Genomic DNA, 17,480 nt, shown 5'->3' on the forward strand with positions numbered 1-17,480 from the left:
TCAGCAAAAATGATTTACCCCCGGATGGAGCAGCACACAACAAGGCCTTGCATTTAACAGTTAAATGCGAGGACTACTATGTCAAGCGGGTAATGTTGGACGGGGGATCAGGTGTTGACATTTGCCCGCTCTCCACGCTACAAAGAATGGAAATTGGGACAGGAAGAATCCGACCCAACAATGTCTGCGTAAGAGCTTTCGACGGCATCAAGAGAGATACCATGGGAGAAATAGACCTGTTGTTGGTCATAGGACCAGTCGAATTTCGAGTAACCTTCCAGGTGATCGACATGGACACATCCTACAATTTTCTCCTTGGCAGACCTTGGATCCATGCGGCAGGAGCCGTGCCTTCCACTCTTCACCAGATGGTGAAGTTCGAGTACGAAGACCGAGAGATCGTGGTCCATGGGGAAGATGAGCATGCCATTTATCGGGACCCATCCATCCCGTACCTTGAACCAAGAGAAGGAAGCGAACATACGGTCTATCAAGCTTTCGAGGTTGTACTGGCAGAGCAGCACGAAGAGGGAATACCCTGCCCCCAGCCCTTCTTGTCTAACGCATCGTTTATGGTGGCCAAAGAGATGATCCGGCACGGATTTAGGCCAGGGAAGGGGCTTGGACGAACCCTTCAGGGAATAACAGAACCCATTACTTTGCCAATCATCAAGAAACCTTTTGGACTAGGTTTCAAACCTACCCCAGCAGACGAAGAGTGGGCAAAGAAAAGGAAAAATGAGGGTTGGAAGTTACCACAACCACTGCCAGATTTATATGCAACTTTCATCAGTCCGAGGTACATTGAAGAAGAAGATGATGAGGTCTTCACAGCTGAGGAAATTGAGGAGATATGTGGGGCAATGAGAGAGATGCTCTACGAGGTCCACATGGTTCAACCAGGTGAAGGCACAAGCACTGCTGAGATGCTGTACATGGGGCCGAGCGCCCAACTTCAAAACTGGGAGGCCACGCCATTCCCGACTAGACGGAAGTCCGGGTAGACCTGTCCCGCCACCTTTCCTGTGTCACAAGTTATCTCCAGGACATAACTTGAACGTTTTCTTCTTTTCAATTGTTGCTTTGAATTCCTAGTTGTAAACATTGTTGTCTTCCAACTTTCCAAAGAAAATATAAAAAAAAAAAAATCATCATTTCTTTCCTATTCTTTCTTTTGTTCTGATTTTTATCATTTTTCCTTTTATTTTCCTTTTCAGTCCTAATAATGCGGCTTTAAATATGACATGCTTGCGGACTTCACGCCCGGATCACAATGAGTTATTTAACTGCGAATTAATGAACCCAGAACCAGAATATGATGCGGAAGAGGCTTTTAGGGAGATAAACCGAGAGTTGGAATATTTCGAGAATAAACCTAAGCCAAATCTGAATGACACTGAACCGGTAAATTTAGGAACCCCGGAAGAAATCCGGGAGACCAAGATAAGCATTCACACGGACAAGAAAACGCGAGAGGCGATAATTCAACTTCTTTTTGAATTCAAAGACGTGTTTTCTTGGTCATATGATGACATGCCGGGACTAGGTGTTGATTTAGTGGTTCATAAATTGCCGATTCATCCTGATTGTCCTCCAGTTCAACAAAAGCAACGAAAGTTCAAAACGGAGGTCAGTGACAAGATTAAAGAGGAGATCACCAAGCAACTGAAAACAGGAGTGATCCGGGTAGTCCAATATACAACATGGTTGGTGAATGTGGTTCCAGTACCAAAAAAGGACGGGAAAACTCGGGTATGTGTAGATTACCGAGATCTGAACAGAGCAAGTCCTAAAGATAATTTCCCGCTGCCCAACATCCACATCCTCGTTGATAATTGTGCCAAACACGAGATACAGTCTTTTGTAGATTGTTATGCTGGGTATCATCAGGTACTGATGGATGAAGAGGACGCCGAGAAAACTGCCTTCACCACGCCTTGGGGCACCTACTGTTACCGGGTCATGCCATTTGGTCTGAAGAATGCTGGGGCTACTTACATGAGGGCCATGACTGCCATTTTCCATGACATGATGCATCAGGAAATAGAGGTGTACGTGGATGACGTGATAGTCAAGTCCAGGACGCAGGATAATCACATCCAAGACTTGAGGAAATTCTTCGAGAGATTAAGGAAGTATGACTTGAAGCTAAACCCAGCCAAATGCGCTTTCGGAGTTCCGTCGGGCAAACTTTTGGGCTTCATCGTAAGCAGGAGAGGAATTGAGCTAGATCCAACTAAGATAAAATCCATCAGAGATCTACCTCCCCCGAGAACAAAGAAAGACGTGATGAGTCTGTTGGGCAGGTTGAATTACATCAGTCGGTTCATTGCCCAGCTGACAAGCACGTGTGAGCCCATATTCAAGCTTTTAAGGAAAGATGCGGCGATCAAATGGACAACTGAGTGTCAAGAAGCCTTTGATAAAGTCAAAGAATACCTTTCGAATCCCCCAGTCTTGGTCCCTCCAGAACCAGGGAGGCCACTTTTCTTGTATCTGACAGTCTTGGAGAACTCTTTCGGTTGCGTCCTCGGGCAACACGACGTAACCGGAAAGAAGGAGCAAGCAATCTACTACTTGAGCAAGAAATTCACCGGCTACGAGGCCAAATACACTCTGCTGGAAAGGACATGCTGCGCTCTCACATGGGTTGCTCAAAAGCTGAGACATTATCTCCAAGCCCACACTACATTCCTCATAAGCAGGTTGGATCCTTTGAAGTATATATTTCAGAAACCAATGCCTACTGGGAGACTGGCTAAATGGCAAATCTTGCTTACGGAATTCGACATAGTTTATGTCACTCGCACGGCCATGAAAGCCCAGGCGTTAGCTGATCATTTGGCCGAAAATCCGGTCAATGAGGAATACCAGCCATTGGATACTTACTTTCCAGATGAAGAGGTAAACGCCGTAGAAGTGATCTCGGAGGAAGCTCATGTTTGGAAGATGTTCTTTGACGGAGCCGTGAACGCCAAGGGTGTAGGGATTGGGGCAATTTTGATCTCGCCTTCCGGTCAGCATTATCCCGCCACAGCTAGACTGCATTTCTTTTGCACAAACAATACAGCTGAGTATGAAGCCTGCATTATGGGCATGCATATGGCAATCGATCAGGATGTCGAAGACTTACTGATTATGGGAGATTCTGACCTGATCATCCGGCAGGCTCAAGGCGAATGGGAAACTCGGGATGTCAAACTTATCCCGTACCGACAACATGTGGAGGACCTCAGCAAGTGCTTTACATCAATAGAATTCAGGTACATTCCGAGGTGTCACAATGAACTGGCAGATGCACTTGCTACTTTGGCTTCAATGCTGCCCTACCCGGGCAACGCCCACGTCGATCCTTTGGAAATCCAAATCAAGGAAAGACACGGTTACTGCAGTGTAATCGAGGCGGGATCAAATACGCAGCCTTGGTACCATGACATCAAGAGGTTCCTGAAGACGCAAGAATACCCCGAGCACGCTACTGGAGATCAAAAGAGGACCATTAGGCGACATGCAAGTGGTTTCTTTTTGAGCGGTGAATTGTTATATAAGAGGACCCCGGACCTCAATCTCCTAAGATGTGTCGATATCGAGAAAGATCATGCACGAAGTACACGCAGGTGTGTGCGGACCTCACATGAACGGGTATGTCTTAGCGAAGAAAATCCTTCGAGCAGGTTATTACTGGATGACCATGGAAAAGGATTGCTTTAGCTTCGTTCGGAAGTGTCATCAGTGTCAGGTGCACGGTGATTTGATTCATGCACCTCCCACGGAACTGCATCCCATGTCCGCACCGTGGCCATTTGTCGCCTGGGGCATGGACGTCATTGGACCAATTGAACCAAAGGCCTCGAACGGACACAGGTTTATACTGGTTGCCATAGACTACTTTACAAAATGGGTAGAGGCTGTCACTCTCAAGTCGGTCACTAAGAAAGCTGTGGTGGATTTTGTACACTCAAATCTTATCTGTCGCTTCGGTATTCCTGCAACTATCATTACAGATAACGCAGCAAACTTGAACAGTAACTTGATGGGAGATGTGTGCGAGCAATTCAAGATAACGCACAGGAATTCAACTCCTTATCGTCCAAAAGCCAATGGTGCCGTGGAAGCGGCAAACAAAAACATCAAGAAGATTTTGAGGAAAACGATCCAAAGTTCCCGACAGTGGCATGAGCAGTTACCATTTGCATTGTTGGGGTACCGCACTACGGTACGCACATCGGTGGGAGCGACTCCTTATCTTTTGGTTTATGGGACCGAGGCTGTAATACCTGCAGAGGTAGAAATTCCTTCGCTTCGAATCATTGTCGAAGCAGAAATCGAGGACAGCGAGTGGGTCAAGACTCGGTTAGAGCAATTGACGTTGATTGATGAATAGCGGATAGCTGCAGTTTGTCACGGACAGTTATACCAACGAAGGATGGCCCGTGCTTACAACAAGAAAGTCCGAACCAGGAATTTCGAAGTAGGACAATTGGTACTGAGGCGTATTCTGCCGCATCATGAGGAAGCAAAAGGGAAGTTTGCTCCGAATTGGAAAGGCCCATACATCGTAAGGAAGATATTGCCAAGAGGAGCATTGTATCTAGGTGATATCGAAGGAAATGACCCCGACACAGCAGTAAATGCAGATGCAGTCAAGAGGTATTACGTCTAAATCATACTCCAGTGGTCCTGACACATTGAAAATGGCGAAGGTGTTTATTCCCCACTACTCCCCAAACACTACCCAATTCTCTATACCAACTTTTGAGCCGCTTACAAAAAATAAAAAATAAAAAAAAATAAAAAAAAAAGAGAAAAACAAAACAAAACAAAAATTGATCGAGGCCTGAACTATGTTTGACTTGATTCCGAAAGGATACGTAGGCAGCCTCTCCCTGAGGTTCAGTCACACCAACAATAAAATCCCATTCACCCTGAAATTGAAGACCGAGGCACGTCGAGCAGTTGAGAAGTTAGTATCACTACATCTCTTTACCAAGCACAAGCCTTCAGATCAATTACCAAATATGGTGGGGAACCAATAAGCGTCACAAATGGAGACCAGCACACTCTGAATTGAGAGATATAAAATGAGAGAGTCTCGGCGGTGAAAACCTTCGGGCACCACGAGGCGACGGGAGTAGAGAAACCAAAATGAGAGAGCTTGTTTAGTAAAAACTCGCAAAAAGTGCTATCAAGCGATGACAGGAAGAGAAATGAGAGAGGTCAGCCAGCGAAAACCCGCAAAGGGCGCTGTTGACCGAAAACGAATGACGCCATCCCAAGAAAGTTTCGGCAGAGTGCCACCAGTTGGGAATCACAGATCCGTTCTGGTTCAGGAAAACTCAAGCTCTTAGAAGGTCAGACGTCCAGTCCAAAAAGCATGTCATGTCATTTAAAGCCAGCGTTATCTTCCTCAGATAAGTCTTTCTCATCCCGAAAAGGGTATTCCTTCTCTGATTTGTTTTCCCCTTTCTTTGTTTCTTTTCGAATCCCTTTTGCATTTTAACCCCGAGTTCAGGACACACTGGAAAGGGCAGGTGGCATGGTTTGTTTGCACGGAATCCCGTCTCATGAAGGAAAGTGCCTCATCTCGTTGGTATGATTGCCCAAGCATGATGAATCATGACGTTTGATGGTGTTGCAGAGTAAAGAGGAAAGAGAGAAATCTTGAAATCTTACCCAGCAAGTCCGCCTTCAGACAAATCCCCACGGAGTCTCCCCTTGTACAAATCCCCACAGAGTTTCGCCTTTTGTACAATCTCCCACAAAGTCTCCCCAGTATAAAAAAAAAAAAAAAAAAAATCCCCGTTGGAATTTCATCAGCACATCCCCAGCGAGTCCTTTTGTAAATATTCCCCAACAAGCTTACCCCAACAAACCCTGGGAAACTCGTTTTGAAACAAAAACCTGGCATACCCCATTGTACAGAATCCACACAAAGAATTCACTTTGTAAATATTCCCCCCACAGAGTTTCCTTTTGTACAAATTCCCACAGAACACCTCCAATAAAATCCCCGTTGAGAACCTTCAATCAAAACGGGACAAAAAGAAAAAAAAAGAGGCCTTACGAGGCAGATCATCACAGAATCTGGAAATACAAGCCTGAAAAATCTGGAAGGGTTTCGCCATTCGAATCAAATCAATGGCGGAACTTCACAACAGAAACAAAGACGCAAGAAAGCAACTGGAAACGATCAAGGTCACCAAACCGACCGTCATTTCCGAACTAACAATGATTCTTTGTCTGAAAGGTTGAAACAGGTCCAATCCAAGACAACCGTGCGAGAAGCAGGTGTCGCCCAAAGAAGAAGATACTTGGGTACAAGAAACATTTTGGCAATAAGGAATTCACTCGAAAGGTAAGTTTCCACGAAACTCCCTTTTATCCTCTACTAAAACAAGAAAATTCAAAAAAAGGAGATCGTTTAGTATTCTCGAACTTTGTCCCCAGCCAGTCAGCATTAGGGTTTTAAACCCTAAACTGAATTTTTCCTTTAGTCAGCATTAGGGTTTTAAACCCTAAACTGAACTTTTTCCTTTCAGCCAGCATTAGAGTTTTAAACCCTAAACTGAGCTTTCCCATGTGATCAGCATTAGAGTTTTAAACCCTAAACTGAATCTTTCCTTTAGTAAGCATTAGGGTTTTAAACCCTAAACTGAACTTTTCCTTTTAGTCAGCATTAGGGTTTTAAACCCTAAACTGAATTTTCCTTTTAGTCAGCATTAGGGTTTTAAACCCTAAACTGAATTTTTCCTTTAGTCAGCATTAGGGTTTTAAACCCTAAACTGAACTTTTTCCTTTCAGCCAACATTAGGGTTTTAAACCCTAAACTGAGCTTTCCCATGTGATCAGCATTAGGGTTTTAAACCCTAAACTGAATCTTTCCTTTAGTCAGCATTAGGGTTTTAAACCCTAAACTGAACTTTTTCCTTTCAGCCAGCATTAGGGTTTTAAACCCTAAACTGAGCTTTCCCATGTGATCAGCATTAGGGTTTTAAACCCTAAACTGAATTTTTCCTTTAGTCAGCATTAGGGTTTTAAACCCTAAACTGAACTTTTTCCTTTCAGCCAGCATTAGGGTTTTAAACCCTAAACTGAGTTTTTCCATGCAATCAGCATTAGGGTTTTAAACCCTAAACTGAATTTTCCTTTTTAGTCAGCATTAGGGTTTTAAACCCTAAACTGAACTTTTTCCTTTCAGCCAGCATTAGGGTTTTAAACCCTAAACTAAGCTTTTCCATGCAATCAGCATTAGGGTTTTAAACCCTAAACTGAATTTCCCTTTTAGTCAGCATTAGGGTTTTAAACCCTAAACTGAACTTTTTCCTTTCAGCCAGCATTAGGGTTTTAAACCCTAAACTGAGCTTTTCCATGCAATCAGCATTAGGGTTTTAAACCCTAAACTGAACTTTCCTTTTAGTCAGCATTAGGGTTTTAAACCCTAAACTGAACTTTTTCCTTTCAGCCAGCATTAGGGTTTTAAACCCTAAACTGAGCTTTTCCATGCAATCAGCATTAGGGTTTTAAACCCTAAACTGAACTTTCCTTTTAGTCAGCATTAGGGTTTTAAACCCTAAACTGAACTTTTTCCTTTCAGCCAGCATTAGGGTTTTAAACCCTAAACTGAGCTTTTCCATGCAATCAGCATTAGGGTTTTAAACCCTAAACTGAACTTTCCTTTTAGTCAGCATTAGGGTTTTAAACCCTAAACTGAACTTTTTCCTTTTTCATCAATTTTATGAACTTCCTGGTAAATAATTAACGAAATTTTCCTAGTGAAACTGGGGCAGAAAATTTCGTTCGTTTGTTTTCTCCCGCAGGTCTGACCTCGAGCCACGTGGATCAAAATGACCCACGAGATGAGTCCCAGTTCGGAATCAAAGAAGAAAAAAGAAAAAAAGAGAGGTGTCCCGAGATATCGGAGTAAATGGAAGGCGGATTGACTCCAACATTTGATTAAGATCTTGAACCCTGCCAACCGCGTCTCACTCAGTATCCCGGAGATTAAACAAGTCGCCGCAACTCGCAAGCATCAAGATTCAGATCGGAGTCTACAAGCAGAATCAGCTAAGACCCAAGATCAAGTCGTAAAAGAATCATAGATAGGAATCTTGTAACTAGCAGTTGACATGCATATAAGTAGTTAGTTCAGTTTCCAATTTTCGTTTGGTTGTAATAAGGCGGTCAGTGACGTAGCAGTGACAACAGCAGCAGCAGTAGCAGCAAGCATTGCAGTCCCATGGTAGTCCCAGCTACCAAAACTTCTCGAACTACATTGACCTGATTCCTGTTTAGCCCAGGATATGTAGGAAATCTTTGAAGCAAGATTCGGTCAGATCTTTCAAAAACATGCTTCATACGGAGTGGCCCATAGGCAAAAATCGCTCATACACGCTCACTTTATCTTTGCACAGAAACTCTTCGTGTTTCCGAACAAAGAGGGGCAGTTGTGAGCACGTGATTTTTGTTTTTGTGCGACAGTCGCTCCAAAAGAATAAAAATTGGTCCTGCTATACAATTTTTGGATTTTTTGTGCGGCACTTTGTTGATTTATTTCTGACTTTGGCCCATTTTTATTTATTTACTTTATTAAAACAAAATTCAAAAAAATGTGTACGTGTCATGCATAATCTGAACCGTAACATGGTTTAAATAGAAAGGCATAAACAGGCATCTTTGTCCGTGATTTTGTTTTGTTTGATTTTACTTGTTTTGAAATATTTTAGTGTGTGTGCGAATAATTGTATTGAGTGTGTATTTAATTTTTGATTTTTTGTTTTGTTTTGTTTTTAAAATAAATAAGGAAAAGAAATAAAAAATAATAATAAAAAAAAAGGCCCCTTCTTCCTTTCCGGACTTGGGCCAATTTGTTAAAATTGGCCCAAACAAACAGCCCAAAACCAAGTCTGCCCGGTCCAACACCAGCTGATACCCAGGGTATCCAAACGACACCGTTTTGGTCCAAACTGATCTGGGCCGTTCATCTCAAATTGATCAACGGCCATGATCACCTCCCCATAACCCACTAATGGCCCCGACCCGTTTCTACCCGGACCAACCCAAACCCCCATTAGTTGAAATGACACCGTTTCCCCTAAACTCTTAGATCCAGACCGTAGATCTTGATTGATCTAACGGTTGAGATCCACCTACCCACTAACTATATAAGCCCATAATCCTACCCTGCCCCCCTATCCGAACCCCAGCCTTCGTCTCCACAAACCCTTCCCTTCAAACCCTAGCCGCCCCTGCACACCTTCACCAGAAACCCGGCGACTTGAACGCCGGTGACCTCCACCTGAACACCATAGAACCCCCATGCCATCCTGAACCCAAATCTACCAACTACACACTTCGAATCCTATCCCACCTTCTCGAATCTTCATTTGAAGATTCGAGTCGGAACCTAATCTACACCGATCATACCAGACACTCCCCAGACCCCCCTCGTGACCAAACCATACTTGGTTTGGTCCGAATCTGATCAGGGAAGCATGAATCCCAGATCTGAGTTTTGGAAATTTTGTGTTCCTCCGTCACTGGTTCAACCGAAGAGATTAAGGTCTAATGGGCTTTAATCAAAGTGTTTCTCATCTGAGAAACACTTCGTTTAAAGTCCGTTCAGCCTTAAGAAAGGCCTGACCAAGTCCGAGTTAAGGTTTTGATCTGTTGCGGTTTAAGGTGAGTTTCTTTCTTTTCTTAGTTGTTTTGGTTCGTTTGATTGTTGTAAGGGTCTGTGCGTTTTCTGTTTATGTCCTTGACTTCAATCAACTGTGCTTCAACCACTTTGCCTGAACCTCTGTTGTTTGTCTAAATCCCCCTCCTATTCTGATAAGGCATTATGTATTTGTTTGTGCAAGTAGCTGATTTTCGAGTTTGGACTGACTAGTTGACTCCTCGAGTGTATTTCTGCTTAGTCAGTATAATTCGAACCATGTATCGATACTGTTTAAATGTCTGATTTTTGGCTACGATTGTGTATGTTAATGCTAATATAGTCGAGTCGACATGTGTCGTCAATTAGTTTCAACTGTCCGAACAATAACAAATCGACTTACTTCTGCTAAGCATTTGTTGAATCAATTAAGAACCAGTTTTGTTTACTTATAGCTGTTGATTTGGATCAGTAATGTAAAAAGGATGTTTGGTTTAAATGCTGAATTGGAGGGCATGTGCACTCGTGCACAGCATGTGCACTGGTGCACCTCATGTGCCTTGTGCACAGCCTGTTTCCTGCATAAAAGGGCTTTTAATTTTAAAATGGTTTGACAGCATATGCTGTCAGATACATTCTACTGCCCATACTTTGCTTTAGTTTAAAGAAGCATTAAACCTTTTAAAAGTTAAATCTGCCAGGGAATGTTGATGGGGTTTAATACTTAATTAGCTAAAGTGGGACTGAAAATGGAAGGCACATGGGAGGGGTATTGGTGATAATCTATCAGGCTGTAAAAGGGGTAGGGTTTAGGCTTATAAAGAGGAGGACCTGGGAGAAAGATTGGAAGGAGATACAGACTGGACCTTGAGAGCTGAAAAAGAAAAACACACACACAGAGAAGAGAGCAAAAGAGAAAAGATGGAACTGATTTTAGGAAAACACAGATAGAGAGAGGTTAAGAAATAGAACGTGTACAATCAACAATCAGAAACTGTTTCCTCTTATTATTATTTGGGTTTCAGTTGTTCAACTTGTTCAAATCAATTCTGATTCTTTGAAGTTCCAGTTGTGTCTACTAGTCGAGTGTTTTCATTGGTTTACTACTGGTTTGGTCTGTCTGGAGTTCTGATTCTACTCCACTGGGTGTTGCTGTCATTTGGCTACTGTTTTTCTATCGGCCATAGTTGCATTTCTGCACTCGAGCCTGTTCTTGCTGTATTGCTTTGTCTGCTGCTATCCTGCCCTGCTGCTGCTGCTATTCTGTTTCCTGTTGTTGCTGATTTCCCTATCTTCTTCCTCTTCTCTTTGGCATTTTCAGTTTGTTTCCAGGTACACATCTCAAGTCTCACATTGGTGTAGCTGAATGTAACATTGAAAAAGCATGAATATAAAGATTTGAAGGAGTTATAATCACCTGTTTACTGATTGCCTTTTCATAAATGTTGTTAAGTTTATGTAAATTGTAGTTTATAGCTGATAGAGAATACATTATTAAGCTTGTACTTGTTGATTTGAACTGTGGTGTTCGATTCATTTAGTGGCATACAGAATGTAAATAGAACTCTTGGAATGTGAAATTATTTAATGTGATCGTTAAAAAATCAAACGCACTCCTTCAGCATGTATTGAATAAGTAAGGGCAAATGGCTATTAAACCTAGCCAAATATAATGTGGTTTTGAACTGCCCGGTTTTCGATCTCTTTAGGCCTTTATAGGATTAGTTTTGAATGTTATCGGTAGTATCATTCAATAAGGAATTCTATTAACCCTGTTTAAGCAAGTTAATCTAATTTTGACCTAAAGATGTTTGTTCGGATTAAGTGTCGTGTTTCATTAGAATAAGCGGATTTCCTCTGTTAAACTAAAGCAATTTTCCATTGAAGAGTAGTGTTTTCTTTACTTTGTAAATAATTAATTAGGAATTGATAAGAATCCGGATTAGGCAAAAGCATATAGTTAATTAGCATGTTCCTTTTCTTTTAGTTTTAGGGACAAACGTAACGGAAATGTAGTCGCTCTAGGATACCCTTCTAAAATAATGAGACGAGCCTCGCCAAATAAAAATGCAAATTGCGGGGCCCTCAATAAATAACTAATCATAATATTTATAATTCAGGCTAGGCCGTTTAGTGAATCTCACGGCCTTCTCAAAAATAGTAACGCGTTAGACTCTTTAGGCACGGCTTAATTAAATCCTTCTTAAACTCGGGTGCACATTGATGTGACCCGAATCCAAATCTCAACGGAGTCGAAATGTGTTAACAACTACGGGTGCATTGATTGTGACGTGGTTCGAGATGCATTTCCACGACGTTGCAATTCTATAAAAATAAATGATAATAATAAAAGTGGTTTAAACTTAATAAAAGCACGTAAGTCATAACATGTATTTAAATCAGATATTTAGCCATTATAACAATTTAAGCGACCGTGCTAGAACCACGGGATTCGAGGGTGCCTAACACCTTCCCTCGGGTCAACAGAATTCCTTACTTAGAATTTCTGGTTCGCAGACTTCATTTGGAAAAGTCGAATATTTTCCTCGATTTGGGATTCAAGATAAACCGGTGACTTGGGACACCAAAAGCCAAACCTTTCCCAAGTGGCGACTCTGAATTAAATAAATAATCCCATTTCGAATATTGTCACTTAAATTGGAAAAACTCCATCCGCGCATTTAACCCTTCGGGGCGGGCGCGCAAAAAGGAGGTGTGACAACTCTTCTTTGATTACCCTCTTTGGAACCTGAAAATATTATTGAAAAAATGAATGAAAAAAAAAAGAAAGAATTGGAAGAATGAGGAAATATATATACAATAAAAAAAAACAGCCTGAACTACGTTTGACTTGATTCCGAAAGGATACGTAGGAAACCTCTCCTTGGGGTTCAGTCACACCAACAATAAAATCCAGGAATTCCCCCGAAAGTTAAAACTGTGGCAGAAGTTATAATAATTCGGCAATAATCCCCGCCCAAAAGGTTCCAAAGTTGTAGTTCAATCCACATTCTTTTCACCCCAAGCCGTTGTCCAAGTCCTTCTGATCAATCAGCAAAGCGTTTCAAAATGGGAAGATGGAATTATTTGGGTCTGATACAACAAAATGAGGAGAATAAAATGAGAGAGTCTTGTCGGTGAAAACCTTTGGGCACCGTGAGGCGACGCGAGAAGGGAAATCGAAAATGAGAGAGCTTGTTTAGTAAAAAACTCGCAAAGAGTGCTAGCAGGCGACAGTAAGAAAAGAAATAAGAGAGGTCGACTAGAGAAAACCCGCAAGGGCGTTGTCGGCCAAAAAGATGATTCCACCTCAGAAAGTCCTGGCAAGGTTCCCGGGTTTTGAAAAAAAAACACATAGATCTGTTTTGATTCATGAGGAAATGCAGTTTCTTGAAGGTCGGGCATCCAGTCCAAAAGGCATGTCATGTCAGTTGAAGCCAGCATACACTCCAGATAAGTCTTTCTTCTCTCCCCGAAAGGGACGCTTCTCTTTGAACCCATATGATTTCCTTTACATAGTTTTCTTTGAGTCCTTTTGATCTAACTCTTAATTCCGTAACAATTACAAAGAAAGGTGGCAGGACCGGTTTTTTTTACAGGGCTCCATTTGGCAAGAGTCAAATAAAATGTACGAACTCAGTGGCGCGTCAGTCCCATCCCGACTGGCCATGGTAGTTGATTTGCTTCCAAAACCGACAAATCCCCACAGGGTATTCCCTTGTTACAAATCCCCCATGGAGTCTCCCCTTGTACAATTCCCCAAAGAGGTCCACCCCAGCACATCCCCAGCAAGTTTGCTACAAAAAAAAATCCTCACAGAGTTCGCATTGGACAAATACCCACGGAGATTCCCTTGTACAAATCCCCACAGAGTCTCCCTAATAAAATCCCCACCGAAAATCCCCAAGCGGAACGGGACGAAAAAACCAAAGCCTTATAGGGCAAATCCTCACAAAATCTAGAAACGCAAGTCTGAGTAGTCCAAAGGGTTTCGCATGTAAATCTAATCAATGGCAGAGTTCCTCAACAAGAATTAGGCTAAGACAAAGCAATTGGAACGGTCAAGGCCCCCAAAACCAACCGCCATTTTCAAACTGACAATGTTTTCTTTGTGTAGGAAATTGAGACAGGTGCGACCCGAAGCAGCCATGCATGAAGCTGGTATAGCCCAAAAGAAATGGAGCACACAAGCATTGAAACAACCTTGCAGCGGGAAAACGACCAATGGTAAGTTTCCCCATAATTCTTTCGTGCATTTCTGATAAATAAAAAAAAAGAAAAAAAGAGAGAAAGGGGAGAACCAAAGGAAGGAAAGAAGACAAGGAATAAAAAATGAACATCTCAAAAGAAAAACAAATCATGGTAGCATAGGACCTCGTTCCTCAACTATCCCGGTATAAACCCCGGATCTCCCTGGCATAACCCAAGGAAATTTGTCTATCCAAATTCCCGGCATAACCCGAGGACTCTTTTCCTTTTCGGCATAACCCGATGAATCTTCCCGGCATAACCCGATGAATCCTCCCGGCATAACCCGATGAATCCCCTCGGCATAACCCGATGAATCTTTTCGGCATAATCCGATAAATCTTCCCGGCATAACCCGATGAATCTTTTCGGCATAACCCGATGAATCCCCTCGGCATAACCCGATGAATCTTTTCGGCATAATCCGATAAATCTTCCCGGCATAACCCGATGAATCCCCTCGGCATAACCCGATGAATCTTTTCGGCATAATCCGATGAATCTTTTCGGCATAATCCGATAAATCCTCACGGCATAATCCGATAAATCCTCCCGGCATAACCCGATGAATCTCTCGGCATAACCCGATAAACCTTCCCGGCATGATCCGACGAATTTTCCGGCATAACCAGATGAATCTTCCCGGCATAACCCGATGAATCTCCCCGTCATGATCGGATGAATCTTTTCGGCATAACCCGATGAATCCCCTCGGCATAACCCGATGAATCTTTTCGGCATAATCCGATAAAACTTCCCGGCATAACCCGATGAATCCCCTCGGCATAACCCGATGAATCTTTTCGGCATAATCCGATGAATCTTTTCGGCATAATCCGATAAATCCTCACGGCATAACCTGATGAATCCTTCCGGCATAACCCGATGAATCTCTCGGCATAACCCGATAAACCTTCCCGGCATGATCTGACGAATTTTCCGGCATAACCCGATGAATCTTCCCGGCATAACCCGATGAATCTCCCCGGCATGATCCGATGAATCTTTTCGGCATAACCCGATGAATCCCCTCGGCATAACCCGATGAATCTTTTCGGCATAATCCGATAAATCTTCCCGGCATAACCTGATGAATCTTTTCGGCATAACCCGATGAATCCCCTCGGCATAACCCGGTGAATCTTTTCGGCATAATCCGATAAATCTTCCCGGCATAACCCGATGAATCCTCCCAGCATAACTCGATGAATCTTTTCGGCATAACCCGAGAATTCTTTCCATGCAGCCAGCATTAGGGTTTTTAAACCCTAAACTGAATTTTTCCTTTAGTCAGCATTAGGGTTTTAAACCCTAAACTGAACTTTTTCCATTTCAGCCAGCATTAGGGTTTTAAACCCTAAACTGAGCTTTTCCATTCAGCCAGCATTAGGGTTTTAAACCCTAAACTGAGCTTTTCCATGCAATCAGCATTAGGGTTTTAAACCCTAAACTGAATTTTCCTTTTAGTCAGCATTAGGGTTTTAAACCCTAAACTGAACTTTTTCCATTTCAGCCAGCATTAGGGTTTTAAACCCTAAACTGAGCTTTTCCATGCAATCAGCATTAGGGTTTTAAACCCTAAACTGAATTTTCCTTTTAGTCAGCATTAGGGTTTTAAACCCTAAACTGAACTTTTTCCATTTCAGCCAGCATTAGGGTTTTAAACCCTAAACTGAGCTTTTCCATTCAGCCAGCATTAGGGTTTTAAACCCTAAACTGAGCTTTTCCATGCAATCAGCATTAGGGTTTTAAACCCTAAACTGAATTTTCCCTTTAGTCAGCATTAGGGTTTTAAACCCTAAACTGAACTTTTTCCATTCAGCCGGATTTAGGGTTTTAAACCCTAAACTGAGCTTTTCCATGCAATCAGCATTAGGGTTTTAAACCCTAAACTGAATTTTCCCTTTAGTCAGCATTAGGGTTTTAAACCCTAAACTGAACTTTTTCCATTTAGTCAGCGTTAGGGTTTTAAACCCTAAACTGAATTTTTCCTTCAGCCAGCATTAGGGTTTCAAACCCTAAACTGAACTTTTTCCTGTAATCAGCATTAGGGTTTTAAACCCTAAACTGAACTTTTCCTTCAGTCAGCATTAGGGTTTTAAACCCTAAGCTGAACTTTTTCCCAGTTGGTCAGTATTAGAGTTTCAACTCTAAAACTGAACTTCTCCCAAGCTAGTCAGTATTAGGGCTCCAATCCTGAACTAAGCATTTTTATCTTCCTTCATCAATTTTATGAACTTCCTGGTGAATAATTAACGAAATTTTCCTAGTGAAACTGGGGCAGAAAATTTCGTTCGTTTGTTTTCTTCCGCAGGTCTAACCTCGAGCCACATGAATCGGAATGACCCACGAGATGAGTCCCAGCTCGTAATCAAAGAAGAAAAAGAAAAAAGAGAAGATGTCCCGAGATATCGGAGTAAATGGAAGGCAGATTGACTCCAACATTTGATTAAGGTCCTGAACCCTGCCAATCGCGTCTCACTCAGTATCCCAGAGATTAAACAAGTCGCCGCAACTCGCAAGCATCAAGATTCAGATCGGAGTCTACAAGCAGAATCAGCTAAGACCCAAGATCAAGTCGCAAAAGAATCATAGATAGGAATCTTGTAACTAGCAGTTGACATGCATATAAGTAGTTAGTTCAGTTTCCAATTTTCCTTTGGTTGTAATAAGGCGGTCAGTGACGCAGCAGTGACAACAACAACAGCAGTAACAGCAAGCATTGCAATCCCATGGTAGTCCCAGCTACCAAAACTTCCCGAACTACATTGACCTGATTCTTGTTTAGCCCAGGATATGTAGGAAATCTTTGAAGCAAGATTCGGTCAGATCTTTCAAAAACATGCTTCATACGGAGTAGTCCATAGGCAAAAATCGCTCATACACGCTCACTTTATCTTTGCACGAAAACTCTTCGTGTTTCCGAACAAAGAGGGGCAGCTGTTAGCACGTGATTTTTGTTTCGCGCGACAATCGCTCCAAAAGAAATAAAAAAAAATATAATAATTGGCCCTGCTGTACAATTTTTGTATTTTTACATGGCACTTTGTTAATTATTTATGATTTTTGCCCATTTTTATTTTATTAAAACAAAATACAAAAAAATGTATGTGTCATGCGTAATTTGAACCGTAACATGGTTGTTAAATAGAAAATCATAAATAGGCATCTTTGTCCGTGATCTTGTTTTTGTTTGATTTTACCTGTTTTAAAATATTTTAATGTGTGTGCAATTAATTGTATTAAGTGTTTATTTAATTTTAATTTGATTTACTTAGGTTTTGTTTTTTTAAAAAATAAAGAAGAAAATAAAATAATAATAAAAACCCTCCTTTTTTCGGACTTGGGCCAATTTTAAACAAATTGGCCCAAACAAACTCAGCCCAAAACCAGGCTTGCCCGGTCCGTGACCAGCTGACACCCAGAACATCCAAACGACGCCGTTTTAATCCAATCTGATCTGGGCCGTTGATCTCAGATTGATCAACGGCCAAGATCACCTCCCCATAACCCATAAACAGAACCCGACCCGTTTCCACCCGAACCGACCCAAACCCCTTTAGGATGAAACGACACCGTT

The sequence above is a fragment of the Nicotiana sylvestris genome, chromosome 1, assembly GCF_000393655.2.
Source record: "Nicotiana sylvestris chromosome 1, ASM39365v2, whole genome shotgun sequence".
NCBI classification, from domain to species: Eukaryota; Viridiplantae; Streptophyta; class Magnoliopsida; order Solanales; family Solanaceae; genus Nicotiana; species Nicotiana sylvestris.